Source organism: Loxodonta africana, chromosome 8 (assembly GCF_030014295.1).
Source record: "Loxodonta africana isolate mLoxAfr1 chromosome 8, mLoxAfr1.hap2, whole genome shotgun sequence".
Taxonomy (NCBI): domain Eukaryota; kingdom Metazoa; phylum Chordata; class Mammalia; order Proboscidea; family Elephantidae; genus Loxodonta; species Loxodonta africana.
Genome location: NC_087349.1, coordinates 99,501,810 through 99,517,044, shown reverse-complemented (window position 1 = coordinate 99,517,044; position 15,235 = coordinate 99,501,810). Strand labels below are relative to the sequence as shown.

The window sequence follows — 15,235 nt, the reverse complement described above, 5'->3', positions numbered from 1 at the left end:
ACCTCTTTTAAACTGCATGGTGCAGTTAACATGCTCAGCTGCTAACAAGGAGGTTGGCAGTTTGAGTCTACCCAGAGGTGTCTCAGAAGAAAGGCCTGGTGAGCTACTTCTGAAAAATCAGCCTTTGAAAACCCTGTGGAGCACAGTTCTACTCTACACACATGGGGTCACCATGAGTCAGAATTGACTTGAGGCAACAGGTTTTTGTTTTTTAATGTTTGCCTTCGACTGAGGGGGGAGAGTGACTGAGTGAGGAATTCAGAGGATTTGGGCTATTAACTTTTTCTGAAACGAGCCCATTCTCAGGCTTTTCCCAGATCTCTTCTATCAGCACACACTCACAATTGTGTGCAAAAACAAGCACCTCTGATCCTACCCTGCTTACCATCATACACGTTGTCCTTTCTCAACTGCGAAGATATCACCTCGGAATGTTTTGTGATTTTTGTTCCTTATAGCCCATTCTCTAATCTAGTAGTTAAAGCCCTGCTTCATAGATATATAAGCATATTCCCATTGTAATTGAGTCAATTCTGACTCATAGTGACCAGATAGGACAGAGTAGAACTGCCCCATAGGGTTTCCAAGGAGTGGCTGGTGGATTCAAACTTCTGACCTTTTGGTTAGCAGCTGATCTCTTAACCACTGTGCCACCAGGGGTATTAGGAGTCTTAATTTTCACATGGAAATTTTTTTTGATATAATGGTAGTCTCCAATTATACTCAATGGACAAGCTGGCCCAGAGAGGCTCACAGACCAAATTAAGATGGTTAAATCATACAGATTATTAAATCAATTTTAAGCATATGGTAAGAAGCAAGGAGAAAAAATGGATAGATTAACACACTTAGGATAAGGTGCAAGTAGGACAAAGGGCCACATTACCTGGATCCTCCATTAACCAATGTTCATATGGCCTGCTTCTCTTTCTACTAAATTAACGTTCCTTGTCATTCACGGGGTTATGGGCGCCAGAGTGAAGGGGGATCAGCAAATGGAAGCTTCCTAGAGTTAACAATATACATAGTTGCTCTACTGAAGAGATATAGGGACAAGTACTGGCCATAATTAGTTCAACAATCAGCCTGGTGAACAGCTACAAATTTTATTTGCACTTCTCAGACAGAAAGATGAAGTCAGAATGGATGTCACTAAAGCGTGGTCAATATGAGGTGTCATGAATACTGTCTTAATAAATCCCATGTATTAGTGTATCATGAATAGATGCCTCTTGGTCCTTCCATCCTTTTCTACCTGTTTTCAGCACACATATGCACTACTTACTTTATCTATGGTCTCATAGGTTAATAACTTGCTTATCTAGGTTAACCCATCTAAGGATTTCTGCCCATGTCTTAGAAGCTACTTTAATGTAACATATGACTTTCACATATGCCTTAAAAGCTACTAGGAGCTTGGCTCCTAACCAAAAGGTTGGCAGTTTAAATCCACCAGTCACTCCTTGGAAACCCTGTGGGGCAGTTCTACTCTGTCTCATAGAGTTGCTATGAGTCAGAATCAACTCAACAGCAATGGTGGGGTTTTTTTGGTTTAACACAGCTCTTGTGTTTTATTTATCTTATTTGTTTTTCTTGTGTTCCATAGCAGAATTGAATATTCTCAATTAATCTATGAAACACGTATTACATTAATTAGTACATTTTTATACCATGAGCTATGTTCCAGGCATTACATTGTATGTATGACACATATAATGAAACTTTAGGTTTTTAGTCAATGGGTATAAAAATAAATTAGGTCATATTAAACAGCAATAACCCACAGTTCACTGGCTAATGCCCTTACTGCTCTAACACAGGACTTCAATGCTATCCCAATTATCTGGCAAGTACTTTGGGAAGTCCTCAGGGATGCCTCAAGTGCACTCAGGAACAGCCTTCTTCATATGTGCACTACTTCCCTGGTGGATACAAAGCTCTCATGTATTTCAGGTGTTGAATACACCTATCTGCTACAAGGTATATTGGCCACCAACAGAGAAGCTTGTGTCCTATTGTCATTCAGTGTTTCATTTTGGAATTTCTCTGTTCATCTCTCTGAGGTTCTTAAGATATGAGTACAGTATGGGAACTAGGTAAGACCAGATCTCACAGATTCTGACTGATTCTGAGAATAGTATGGTGTCTAAGGCTGCCTCACTGGACTTTGAGCTTCCTTTTAGAATCATTTTTTAAAGATGCCATGTCCTCTTCCAATGGGCTTCTAGGGGGGTTGATCAGGAACAACCACATATATGTGTAAATCTCAGATTCAAGTTGAGATTTCGTACCCTCAGACACACATCACATTATTACTGATTGATTATTCCCAATCTTTTCAACCTTGAATGATAGATAGCATCTCCGCTTCACAGCTACAGAACCTGAGGTTCCAGGGAAGTAAAGTAAAGTAACGTGCCCAAGTATGGTAGTTCTTGGCTAAAAAAACCAAAACCAAACTCACTGCCGTTGAGTCGATTCCAACTCATAGTGACCCTACAGGACAGGGTAGAACTGCCCCATAGAGTTTCCAAAGAGCGCCTGGTAGATTCGAACTGCTGACCTCTTGGTTAACAGCCGTAGCAGTAGCACTTAACCACTATGCCACCAGGGTTTCCAGTTCTTGGCTAGGCCTGTCATTTTCAATTCTCCTTAGTGCTTGTAATACTGGAGGTGACTGTGCATGTGCTACACAGTTGGAGGGTGACTGAGGATAGGGATGTCTTGTTGTTACTAATATATAATGCCACAGTGCTTAGGAGCTCAGCTGCTAGCCAAAAGGTGAGCACTCGAATCCACCAGCCGCTCCTTGGAAATCCTATGGGGCAGCTCTACTCTGTCCCATAGAGTCACTATGAGTTGGAATTGGCACGATGGCGATAGGCTTGGTTTGGGTTTTAACAAAGAAGCAAAATGGCACTGGTGGGGAAAGAAACTGTTTTTAGAACCTGATTGTTAGTTCCTGGTGATGTGGCTTGTAGCTAGGTGTGATTGTGCCCTTTCCACTACATCATGATAATAGTAGCAGTATAAAAAAAAAAAAATAGGTTGTCATTAATTGGTGAGTGGAAATTGGACAAATAATCAATTAAATACTGGTCTCATGGATTCTCCCCACCCCCCCCATATCCTTGGCAATAAGGAAATAGTAATTTTTATAAGGCATTATAAATATCAAAATTTCCATCTTGCATTCCCAGATTTGATTCTCTGAATTGTTAGAAATATCACACTCGAAGACTGAATCTGTGACTAACACAAATCGTAGAACTAACAAAAGGAGATTTAAACAGCAGCCCCTTCATGAAGACCCATCCACTTGGGTTTGGCAATTTGAGGGTTGAAAAATTGTCTACTTCCTTTAAGGAACATTTTGGACCAAGAGGCAACATTTAAGCAGATCCCTGGGACTCAAAGTCATGACATATTTCAGAACAATCAAATTTAATATGGTTTGAGGTTTTGCAATAAAATCTCATATGATCCTTAGCAAAGAATGAAACTCCCTTCCCAGAGTCCAGGAAAGAACTTGAACTGATGATAGCGAAAAATAGGTTAAACCAAACCAAAGGAAACAGACAGTAGGGTGGGAGGCTCTGCCAACATGGGGTGGACAGGAACAGATAGTCACTTACATTATCATTTTCCAAAACATCCTCCCTCCTGGAAGCCAATGTTACCACTTGGACTGCCAAAGGCCATGTGACCAGCCATTAATAACAAACTCAGGTCCACCGTATCCTATGAAGCTCTTAACCCTTTAGCTCACAACAGCTCTGCTGTGAATATGAGTTGGCATATTTCTGTGTTGAAGGAATTTGAAGATTTGGAAAGTTGTCTCAAGGGATATTTTTCTTTTAGAAGGTGTTTAGTCTCTTATCCTATTTTCAAAGTATCTGAGGCTCTCATGTTTTATGTTCAGCACTTCAGGGAGGCATTTTACCACTTGAATTCGTGTATGGTACCTCAAGGATACTCTTAATGCCAAGAAGGGGGGCTGAATGCTAATGTTCTAATTGTATACAAAGATGACAGTTAAAATTGTGCCCTTTAACATTTTAAGCCAATCACAAGAAACTTATGGGAAGTTATTTTCTGTGTTTGTATCTTCCTCAAGCAAAGATAATATTTCTTAAAAAATAAAGCCATCTATTCAAATACATGAAATAAAAATTCTATTAGGTATCGAAAGGCTATTTTCCCCTATCTAGGCAGGCTCTGTATTTGAAATTTTTATTCATATCCTAGTTTAATTTTCTAAGTAACCTGGCTTTACAGAGATTACATTTGGAGAAATTGAGGCCTGGGAGGTCTGAGTATTAATTCTTCTCAGTATGGGGGCTGGCTTTATGTAGTTAAGGTGCTCTTTGGCCCCCAATACCCATGTTGTTACCAGCTTCATTTATTTGCCATTGAAATATGCATTTCTTAGTGAAGCATTTTTAAGAAGTGGTTCTGTTCTGATTATCATTTCATTTACATATCTTGCTAGTTTATTTTTAAATTATTTACATATATATTTTGACATGTATCTAGTTTTAAATAACTCTGTACATTTGATCATAACTTGCATGCTTCATTTTTAGTTGAATATGCTTTTCCTTTTCCATTTTTGCCTGACTTTCTTCACTCTTTTCCTTCAACCCATGTCAGCTGTTCCCTTTCCCTAGGCATTATGGCCGCAACCTAGTATGCATCCACTTATCCTTATAATCATGCATAAACCCATTGCTGTCAAGTTGATTGCGACTCATAGTGACCCTATAGGACAAAGTAGAGCTGCTCCATAGAGTTTCCAACAGTGTCTGGTGGATTTGAACTGCCCACCTTTTGGTTACTAGCCATAGCCCTTAACCACTACACCACCAGGGTTTTCATAATCATACATAGACATATAAATAAACAGATACAGGTTTTTGTTATTTTATAAAAATTAGATCATATTGTATACAGGTTTTTGTGCCTTGCTTTTCTTACTCTAATAACAACTCATGAAAATCCCTCCTACTCTAATAGCATAGCTCTAATATATTAGAATGTGTACCTCTGTTAACAAATCTTCAGTAAACATTCTCATGCAAAATTTTAATATATTAGAATGTGTGCCTCTGTTAACAAATCTTCAGTAAACATTCTCATGCAAAGGCGTTTTTAATTCTATGGGATAGCTTCTGATTTCTGCTTAGGATATACAACGGACAAATTCATGACTTTTTATGGACATATCGAAGAGCTGATGTCACAGGGCAGCCAATTAGCCCGACATCTGTGGGCCTGGAGGAAATGCCAGATGTATGCTAGATGCCATACAAGCTGGTAAGAAGAATTCAGTGAAAAGTTTTAATGACTTGCCAAAGGCCAAGTGTGGGCTAGTGTGAAAACATAGAATGCCTGGGAGCTGAAGACTTGAGGGGAATTTGCACTGTCAAGGAAGTTTGAGAATAGGCTGACATTCCTGAGAAAGCTTCCTCATAATGTAGGCCTGGATGAGGGGAATAGCAGCTGCTGAAAGAGTAGTATGAGACCTTGTCAGGATTATTCTCCCTTATCTCCATTATGGAACGAAAGCCTTAAGACATTGAGGAAGGGCAGCAAACTCTGTTGTACTTAGGACACTGGTGAAGACCCACTGCAGCTGGGAGGAGGGGACAAGAAACAGGAAAAACTTCCATCTCTCAGAAAGGGGCAAGAGTGCATCCCGGGACCAGACCGATAACAGTCTCCTACAGTTTAGAAATGGGGCAGAATCACTGACATGGCTCCATCACCAAGACCCAGGGACACAGTGCTTATCAAAATCCAAACCTGAATTAGAACAATAGAGAATGCCCCCCAACTTACCACCCCTCACCACCAGGTGTGCAAGCATTAACTAACAAGCGACAGCATCTTACTGCTAGGACAGCGCGAAAGCATAGAGATTGATCCTCTCTGAGGCATAGATGCAATGGGAAGACGTAAAACAGAGAGTGGACCAGACGTTGAGAAAAATCCTGTATGGTAAAGATAAGCATGAATCCAATCCAAAAAATGTGGACATTGATCCAGTCCCCACTTTTCAACTTCTCCTTCTTCATCGCCAGCTGCCCATGTGGCATTATATCTCTCTCCCTGTCCTTAGCAACCCAGAGGTAGGTCAGAGCTCACAAGTTAAAAGGACATTATCTTTTGGACTGCCAAATAGGTAGATGCCAGCGACAAGTTACGGAATTTCACATGGCACTCTAACCTTCTGGCCTGCTGACAACCAATTAGGGGCTGATTTTGCACTACTCCTTCAGGATGTCAGCTGCAAGCTTGAAAGTCATACTACACTCTTACTTTCTGACCTACTGGCTCTTACAGCCCTTTTGGGTTTGATAATTCACTGGAACAGCTCACAGAACTCATGGAGACTATACCATACTTATGACTACAGATTTATTATAGCCAAAAAAGGAAATAAATGAAGAGATACATGGCAAGGTTTGGGAGGGTTCCCAACATAGAGCTTCTGTGTCACAAGGGAAGTACTACCACAGATGTTCTTGCCAACCAGGAAGCTCTCTGAGCCCCGGTGTTTAGGGCTTTTATTGACCATTCCTACAAGCACAAACAAGGATAGGCTAAATCATGCCTACTGAGGCTAGTTGATATCAGCCTCCCAGGTGAGTTTTTTCTGGTCTTGCCAGCTCCCACTTGCCAGCACAAATTCTCAGGTGTGGCCTGGAAGTTCCAGACCAAGGCACCCCAATTATTCCAAGGGTTATTTCTCTGGAGCCAAAGACAAAGCCGTGTTACTTAGGGTAAAAGTAGGTCCCTTACCCCATGTACCCCCACCCCCAGCAAATCAGTCTCCACCCTCAACACAAATTAACACTAGGGAAATTTGAAGCCAGTGGTGCACTGAGGGTAACTATAGAAGCATCAAAAACTAAACCAAGCTCAACTCATGACTAAACTGACTCAATACCTACATTAAATGCCTAGTACAAAAAAAAGCATGTACATTTAGAGACATAAAAAAACTATTTACCTCAGTCTCCATTGTCCTGCATAAGATGTCCGGCTTTTAACAATAATAAAAAAATTATAAGGCATACAAAAAAGCAAGAAAATAACAACAGATGTTCAAGAGAGAAAACATTCAAGAGAATCAGACTTGGATATGACACAGATATTGTAATCATCAGATAGAAATTTTAAAATAAGAATAATGTGTTAACTCTTCAGTGGAACAGGTAGATGATATGAGTGATCATTTGGGTAATCTCAATAAAGACATGAAACTGTAAAAAAGAATCACATGGAAATATTAGAAATGAGAAACACAATAAGAGAGATAACGAATGCCTTCAATGGGCTAATCAGTAGCTAAGGAAAGAAAACAGAAAGGAAAAAAAAAGTGAAAAGATCAGAACAGAACATTCAAGAGGTATGTGAAAGTATCAAATGATCTAACGTATGTGTAATTAGATTTCCAGAAGACAAAAGAACAGCACAGAAGAAATATTTGAAGAGACAATGGCAAAAAATTTTCCAGAATTAATAGCAGACATCAAACCACAGATCCAAGAATCTCAGAGAAAACCAAGCAAGATAAATGCCAAAAAGAAAGAAACAAAGAAAAACAGAGAGGAGAGAGAGATCTAGACGTATAATATGCAAAATATTGAAAACTAAAAAAAATAGAAAACCTTTAAGTCCTTAAGAGAAGACTCACTCCTGCTTTCTAAATTTCATACGAGTGCATTTGATTGGCCAAACCTAAGTCAGATGCAGAATTCTAGATAAAAAGTATACTGGAAGATATATTTTTTTAAGTTTCCAGAATTTGCAGAACCAGAAGTCACACTGTAAGGCTAATGACATGGATTTTGAGTACCAAATCAGTATGTCTATCACAAAATGTGTATGTAAATAAAAGTTTTGCTTTGCCATGTGGTTTATTTTTAAAAATGCACATTGTAAATATAAACAAATGCACATTATATACTTATATATAGGAAGCTACAATTAAAAAATTTTAAATACAGTGTATATACAAATCTCATTTTGGTAGTTATTGCATGATTTGTTTCTAAAAAGATTGCAGCAATTCCTATCACCATCAGCAATGTATGAGAGTGTGCATCTTCCCACATCCATGCTAGCATTGAGAATAAGGGTTTTTGGTTTTTTCCCCTTCTGTTTAGAGAAAAGTGATTGGATTATTACTTTAATATGCATTTTCATATTACTGGGAATTTTATAGTTTTCACATGACTCTTAGTCATTTGTACTTCTGTGAGTTGCATGTTCAAATCTTTTGCTTATTTTCTTTTCTTGTCTAGTAATACCCATGGGTGTCAAGTTGATTCTGATTCATAACAATCCTATAGGACAGAGTAGAACTGCCCCACAAAGTTTCTAAGGAGCACCTGGTGGGTTCGAACTGCCGACCTTTTGGTTAGCAGCAGTAGCTCTTAATGACTACGCCACCAGGGTTTCCTGTCTACTATTAAGAACCCAAAGAATCAAACTCATTGTCATAGAGCAAATTCCAACTTATAGTGACCGTAAAGCACAGAGTAGAACTGTTCTATAGGGTTTCCGAGGAGAGGCTGTTAGATTTGAACTGCTGACCTTCTGGTTAGCAGCCACTTTCTTAACCACTGTGCTACCATGCTAATTTTTTCATTGTAAACATTAATCCTTGATCTATCATCACATGACTATTTTTTTAAAAAATCATCTTTGGTTTTATTGCCATATGATTTTAATTTTAAAGGCTAAAATATATCTTTTTATGTAATTTTTAATAGCTTCTGAGTTTCCAGTCATGGTTAAGAAAAATCCCTTGGTAAAACCTGAAAATACACCCACATAGTCATTGTTGTTGACTTTTTAGATGTCCTTTGTCTTCAAAGATGTTTACCTGTGTTTTATTGACTATGCAAGTCATTCGACTGTGTCGACCATAACAAATTATGAATAACATTACAAAGAATGGTAACTCCAGAACACTTAATTGTGTTTGTGTGGAACCTGTACAAGACCAAGAGGCAGTTGTTAGAACAGAACAAGGGGATACTAAATGGCTTAAAATCAGGAAAGGTATGTGTCAGGGTTGAATCCTTTCACTATACTTATTCAATCTATATGCTGAGCAAATAATCCAAGAAGCTGAACTATGTGAAAAAGAGCCTGGTGTCAGAACTGGAGGAAGACTCATTAACAACCTGTGATGTACAGATGACACAACCTTGCTTTCTGAAAGCGATGAGGACTTGAAGCACTTACTGATGAAGATCAAAGACTATAGCCTTCAGTATGGATTACACCTCAGCATAAAGAGAACAAAAATTCTCTCAAATGGACCATTAAGCCAAATCATGATAAACAGAGAAAAGATTGAAGTCATCAAGGATTTCATTTTACTTGAATCCATAATTAACGTCCATGGAAGCAGCAATCGAGAAATCAAATGATGCATTGCATTGGGCAAATATTCAGAAAAAACTCCTAAAACTGTTAAAAAGCGAAGATGTCATTTTGAGGACTAAAGTGTGCCTGACCCAAACCATGGTATTTTCAATCACTTCATTCATGTGAAAGCTAGAAAATGAATAAGGAAGACCAAAGAAGAATTGTTGCCTTTGAACTATGCTGTTGGTAAAGAATATTGAATATACCATGGACTTCCAGAAGAATGAACAAATCTGCCTTGAAAGAAGTACAGCCAGAATGTTCCTTAGAAGCAAGAATGGCTCAGGGGATATCTACATCAATTGGCACAACATAGTTCATAAAGACAATATTCTGCATCGTACTTTGATAAGTAGTGTCTGGGGTCTTAAAAACTTATAAGTGGCCATTTAAGATACAACTATTGGCCTCTTCTCACAGGGAGCAAAGGAGACTGAAGAAAACCAAAGACTCAAGAGAGCAATGAGTCCAAAGGACTAATGAACCACATGAACCACTGCCTACACAAACCTGAGATCAGAAGAACTAGATGGTGCTCAGCTACCACTACCGACAGTTCTGACTGGGATCACAACAGAGGGTCCCGGACAGAGCAGTAGAAAAATGTGGAACAAAAAATCAAATTCACAAAATGACCAGACTTACTGGCCTGACAGAGATGGGGGAACCCCTGAGACAATGGCCGTAAGGCATGCTTCTGACCTGGAACTAAAACCATTCCCAGAGACAACCTTCCAGCAAACTCCAGACGAGCCCATAAAATAAACGACACCCAAGAGGAACGTACTCCTTAGAGGAATCAATTATAATAGACTGAAAGGGGGAATATTTTCCTAAAAGCAAAGATGAGAAGGGAGGAAGGGGTAGAAAATCAGGAAGAAATGTAATGGGGAGCCTGGTGCAGAAATGAGGAGAGTACTGACTCATTGTGGGGAACAGGGGCAGAGTAAGCAGCAAGCATGGTGGACATCAGCTTGCATTGAGCAAAATACAAGCAGGCTTAATAGTATTTACTTGTTAATCTGTGGTGAGCAATTTCACATGGGTTTCACCACATCTTTGACGTGGTGAGGAACAAGTGAAACTGTACACTGCAGATTGGTGGGAAGGCACGATTGGGCCTGTGCGTACCTTGCTTATTGGGTAATCCAGCCCTGGGGAATGGAACCAAACCCATGAAATACTTTATGTACAAACTAATGAATGAGAATCTAATTTGCTCTGTAAACTTTCACCTAATGTACAATAAAAAAAAGAAGAAGAAGCAAGGATGGCGAGACTTCATTCATCTCACTTACTTTGGACATGTTCTCAGGAAGGAGCCATCCCTGGAGAAAGACCTCATGCTTAGTAAAGTAGATGGTCAGCAAAAAAGAAGACCCTCATTGAGATGAATTGACACTGTGGCTGCAACAATGGGCTCAAAATAGAGTGATCGTGAGGATGGTGCAAGACCGGGCACTGGTTCATTCTGTTGTATGCAGGGTTGCTATGAGTCAGAACCAACTCAATGGCACCTAACAACAACTACAACAACACATATTCAAATTAAAACCAAACAAGAGGTGGATGTAAAGTTTAAATCCCACACTTTTAGATTGAGTAATGCTGCATTGTTATTTGGCTTAGACAGGCCATCAAAATATAAACTACTCAAGAAGTTCGATGCTGCTATAACTGTCATCTGGACAGTCCAGGGCAGGGCCCTGTGCTGCTGCTGGGAAAGGGAAATTGTCCTCCAGGCCCGTGAGCTGGAGTGTTTTTCTGCTGAGTGGCTTCCGTGGTTTTATCCGATGCTAAAAGAGCCAAGAGAAAGGGATAAAATGGTACTGTGATCTTTACCGCAATAAGCTGGACAAGAACAGTTGCCAAGTGATTGTTGTGTTTGGGTGCTGTCCCTTCTGCCACTCTGAGCTGCTTCACAGACTGTATGGGCTTTTCATCATCATTTAAATATGAGAAGCCCACCCTTGGCATTCAATGGGTTTTTATGCAGCTTGGTGATAACCCAAAGATGCTAGTATCTGCAACTCCCAAATTATGATTTTCAAAGCATAGTGATGTCTTGGCATGAAGGGTAAATATTTTCTGTGTTCTTATATTTTATGTACATTTTTTGGATGTTCACGGAGAGAAAAGACTAGATAGAATAGCTAGAAACTTATTTTTGCTTTCAGTCAGGTCATCTTTGATTCCCCACTAACTCAATTTCAAACCATAAATATGGGCTGGAGACATATTGCAGTTTGGATCGCTGAGATTCAAGTTGTTATTTCAACAGTGAGCATTGAGAATTCTGTCTTCTAAATCTTTTTTTCCATGCTCCTGAAGTGCTAAGGGAGAAAACCAAAAAATAAAATGTGAGAATATTCTACTAAAGTATCAAACTGATTGGCACAGTTGAAAAAGAACAAAACTCAATATTCATGGAAATGTGAGGGAATAGGTATTGTTGAACACTGTTAGTAAGAAAGAAAATTATTCCAAATCTTTTGGAGCAAAACAGTGCCATAGGAACAAAAATCCATAAGTCTTTATCCCTTGACTCAGCAATTATGCTCATAGGAATTTATTCTAAGGATCTAATAAGACAAGTATCTAAATATCTCAGTATAAGGATAATTGTAGTACTGTAGAATTTTAAACAACCTAAACATTTTAAACATTTAACAGTGATTGAACTGTATTCCATTCTATTGATGTTGTAGATTTAATCAGCCCTTTAAAATGTTGGGGAAGCATATTTGATTTGGGAACATATCATGTGTTTTTTTACAAGCCAGGATTTTACTATGAAAAATTTCAAACCTACAGAAAAGTTGGATGAACTGTACTGAGAACACCCACATGCCTCTACCACTTAGATTCAGCCATTCTCCTGTTTATGGACACTTGGGTTGGGGAACATGTAATGTGTTCTTAAATAAAAAGAAAAAGACTGCAAAATAGGATAGGTAATATGTTTTCATATTTGTAAAACACACAAAATGTAATCTAATGTAATATGACACGTAACATATCAGACAATATTCTGTTATGATCCATAGGGCAAAAGATTAATAGCTAGAAAAGGACATCATGTTTGGTAAAATAGAAGGTCATTGAAAATGAGGGAAAACCCCCAATGAAATGGATTGACACAACAGCCACAACAATAAACTCAAACATATTGACGATCATGGAGATGACATAGGATCGGACAACGTTTTGTTCTGTTAGACATGGGTTTGGAGCTAACGCGATGGCCACTAACAATAACAATATAACGTAGTTGTAAAGACTTTTGTGTACTATTACACAGAAGACTATCTTAGAGGATAGTCACTGACATAATCATGGTAGACTTTAGGTAATTAATTTTTTTTGCTTAGATGTTTTCTAGCTCTTCTACAATTAACATTTAACAGCTAATAATTTATCCTTTTTTATTATTAGACTGCACATGATGGTACTGTAAGGAACTGAGACTGAAAAGAAAACACTGAGCTACAATCCAGTTCTCCTTCCCTGAAATCAACTTGGAGAGCACAAATGGAGTTGCTTGTCTGGAAGAGCCACAACAGATGACTGTCTCTCCGCAGAGGCCTGTAAATAACCAGAGGGCCGTCTGTGGAGAAACAGCTTTTGAAAAACTGCTCTCTAAACAAAGACTCAAACTGGAGTCCTGTGCTTGCATTAGAAAGCCACTTCATAAAATCCCTCAGAGTTGTTTTTTCTCTTCTTTACAAAAATTGCGAATTAAGCTTTTGTTGTTTCCTAAGGAGGATAGAGTGAAGAAAAAAATGGAGCATTTTACCAAAGGTGATTGAGAATAAAGGGTAGCAAGGGAGAGGGAAAACCTAAGCATGTGTGAAAGGATTTAAAAAATAAATAATGCTAACAAAATGCATTACCTCATATCATAAAAGCCCTGTAAGGTACAATGGGTAATTTCACTGGTAAAAGTGAGAATGGTAAGATGATGTGAATTGGCAAAAATCACAGAAAGCCGGCTGAGAACACTTGTCTCTTCTTCATAAATCAAAACTCCTTCCACTTTATCTGTTGAGGACCCTCGATTGTGTTATTATATTTAAAGCATTTTTTAAAAGTTATATCTTAATACTAGTCCTTATGAGATTTGTTTGCTATTAAAGTTAAAAAGTAAAAGGAGTCAACAGAAATTACCTTGGTAAACTTCAGGAAAAGAACACCTCATTACCTGGGCTCAAGCCTGCCTGAGAAACCTAGGTTGTTCAGTTCCCTGCTCTTGTAAAATGGGATTGGAGGTCAAAGAGCCAACCCTGATTTTTCTCCCTCCTTGCTTTTACTCAGAAAGGAGGTGTCTTAGGCTGGGTTCTCTGGAGAAGCAAAACCAGTGCAGAGTATATATAGAGAGAGATTTATATCAAGAAAACAGCTCATGCGGTTGTAGAAGCTGGAAAGCCCCAAGCCCTTAGGTCAGGGTGAAGGTATCTCCTGACTCATGTAGCTGCAAGGGCTGGTGAAACCAAGATCAGCAGGTCAGACAGCAGGCCTCTGGCTCACAGGCTGGAGGTGTTTCCTGACTCATGTAGCTGCAGGGGCTGACGAATCCCAAGACTGGCAGATCAGCTGCTAGCTCAAGTCCCCAGAACCAGAGGTCAGATGAACAGGAGCCCACTCCAGGATTCAAAGCGAGCAAGGTTTGCCAGAAAATCCACCTAAATTAGATGTGGGCCATACCTCCAAGGAAACTCCCTCTCAGCTGTTGGACTGCTTGTAACAGATCTCATCATAGAGGTGATTACATTATCACATAGCTAGCAAACTACATCTTAACTGCCAAACCACTGAGGATCATGGCCCAGCCAAGATGACACACAACCTTAACCATCACAGGAGGTGATTCAAGAATACGAAATTATTTGTGGGGTAGGAATAGAACCCAACTTTCCTACTTTTATTTGGAAATGAAGCCATTGGATGAGGCTTTAGGTAAGTCCAGTGGACGCCTTGATTTCATGGGTATCACAGGCATCCCTCTGCATTTATCCCTTGCTATGCAAAAAGGGGGAAACCCTGGTGGTGTAATGGTTAAGTGCTACAGCTGCTAACCAAGGGTTGGCAGTTCAAACCCGCCAGGTGCTTCTTGGAAACTCTAAGGGGCAGTTCTACTCTGTCCTATAGGGTCGCTATGAGTTGGAATCGACTCGACGGCACTGGGTTTGGTTTCGGTTTTTATGGAAAAAGGGTCAGAGTGAGGCCTTTGGCTGACTGACTTGGCGGATGGGTCAGAGAGAAGCCCCTGCAGCCACAGCCACAAGAAGACCAAGGGATCTTGCAATTCCATGGGCTTTTGTTCCAAGAAAACTTGACGGGAGGAGTAGTTGTCAGAGTTCATAGCACTAGATGTGGAATCAGAAGATGACTTTGGTTCTTGACCCTACCAGAAGCCAATGCTCTTAAACTCTCTGAGTCTTAATTTTCTAATACAGGTGAAAAATGTATTAAAATGTTATTATGTTAGAACACTTACTATGACCCCGGTTTTGATAGCCCCAATTAGAATAATTGGTTCTGATTTTTTTATCAGCAGTTATTTGCTTATACTTCATGCTGGGCATTGATGGTTATATAAAGACAAATAAATTTAATGATTGAAAACATCTGGAGTCAGATGATCATAGCTTGAATCCCAATTCCACCATTGATTAGCTGTAACAGACTGGGAGGTTACTTAACAGCTCTCTGTCTTAGTTTTAAGGATCCCTGGCAGCACTGTGGTTAAGCCCTTGGCTGCTAACCAGAAGTTTGAACCCATCGGCTG

At 39.4% G+C, this 15,235-nt stretch overlaps 1 long non-coding RNA gene across 1 annotated transcript in view; it reads left to right on the top strand.

Annotated features, from left to right (window-relative positions):
* The window catches only part of LOC135232261 (uncharacterized), a 71,659-nt gene extending 56,704 nt beyond the window's left edge, over positions 1–14,955 (top strand). Inside the window, exon 3 of the long non-coding RNA XR_010322774.1 lies at positions 12,883–14,955. This is a non-coding gene — a long non-coding RNA (uncharacterized LOC135232261). The remainder of the gene's footprint in view (positions 1–12,882) is intronic.
* The last annotated feature ends 280 nt before the right edge of the window (positions 14,956–15,235 follow it).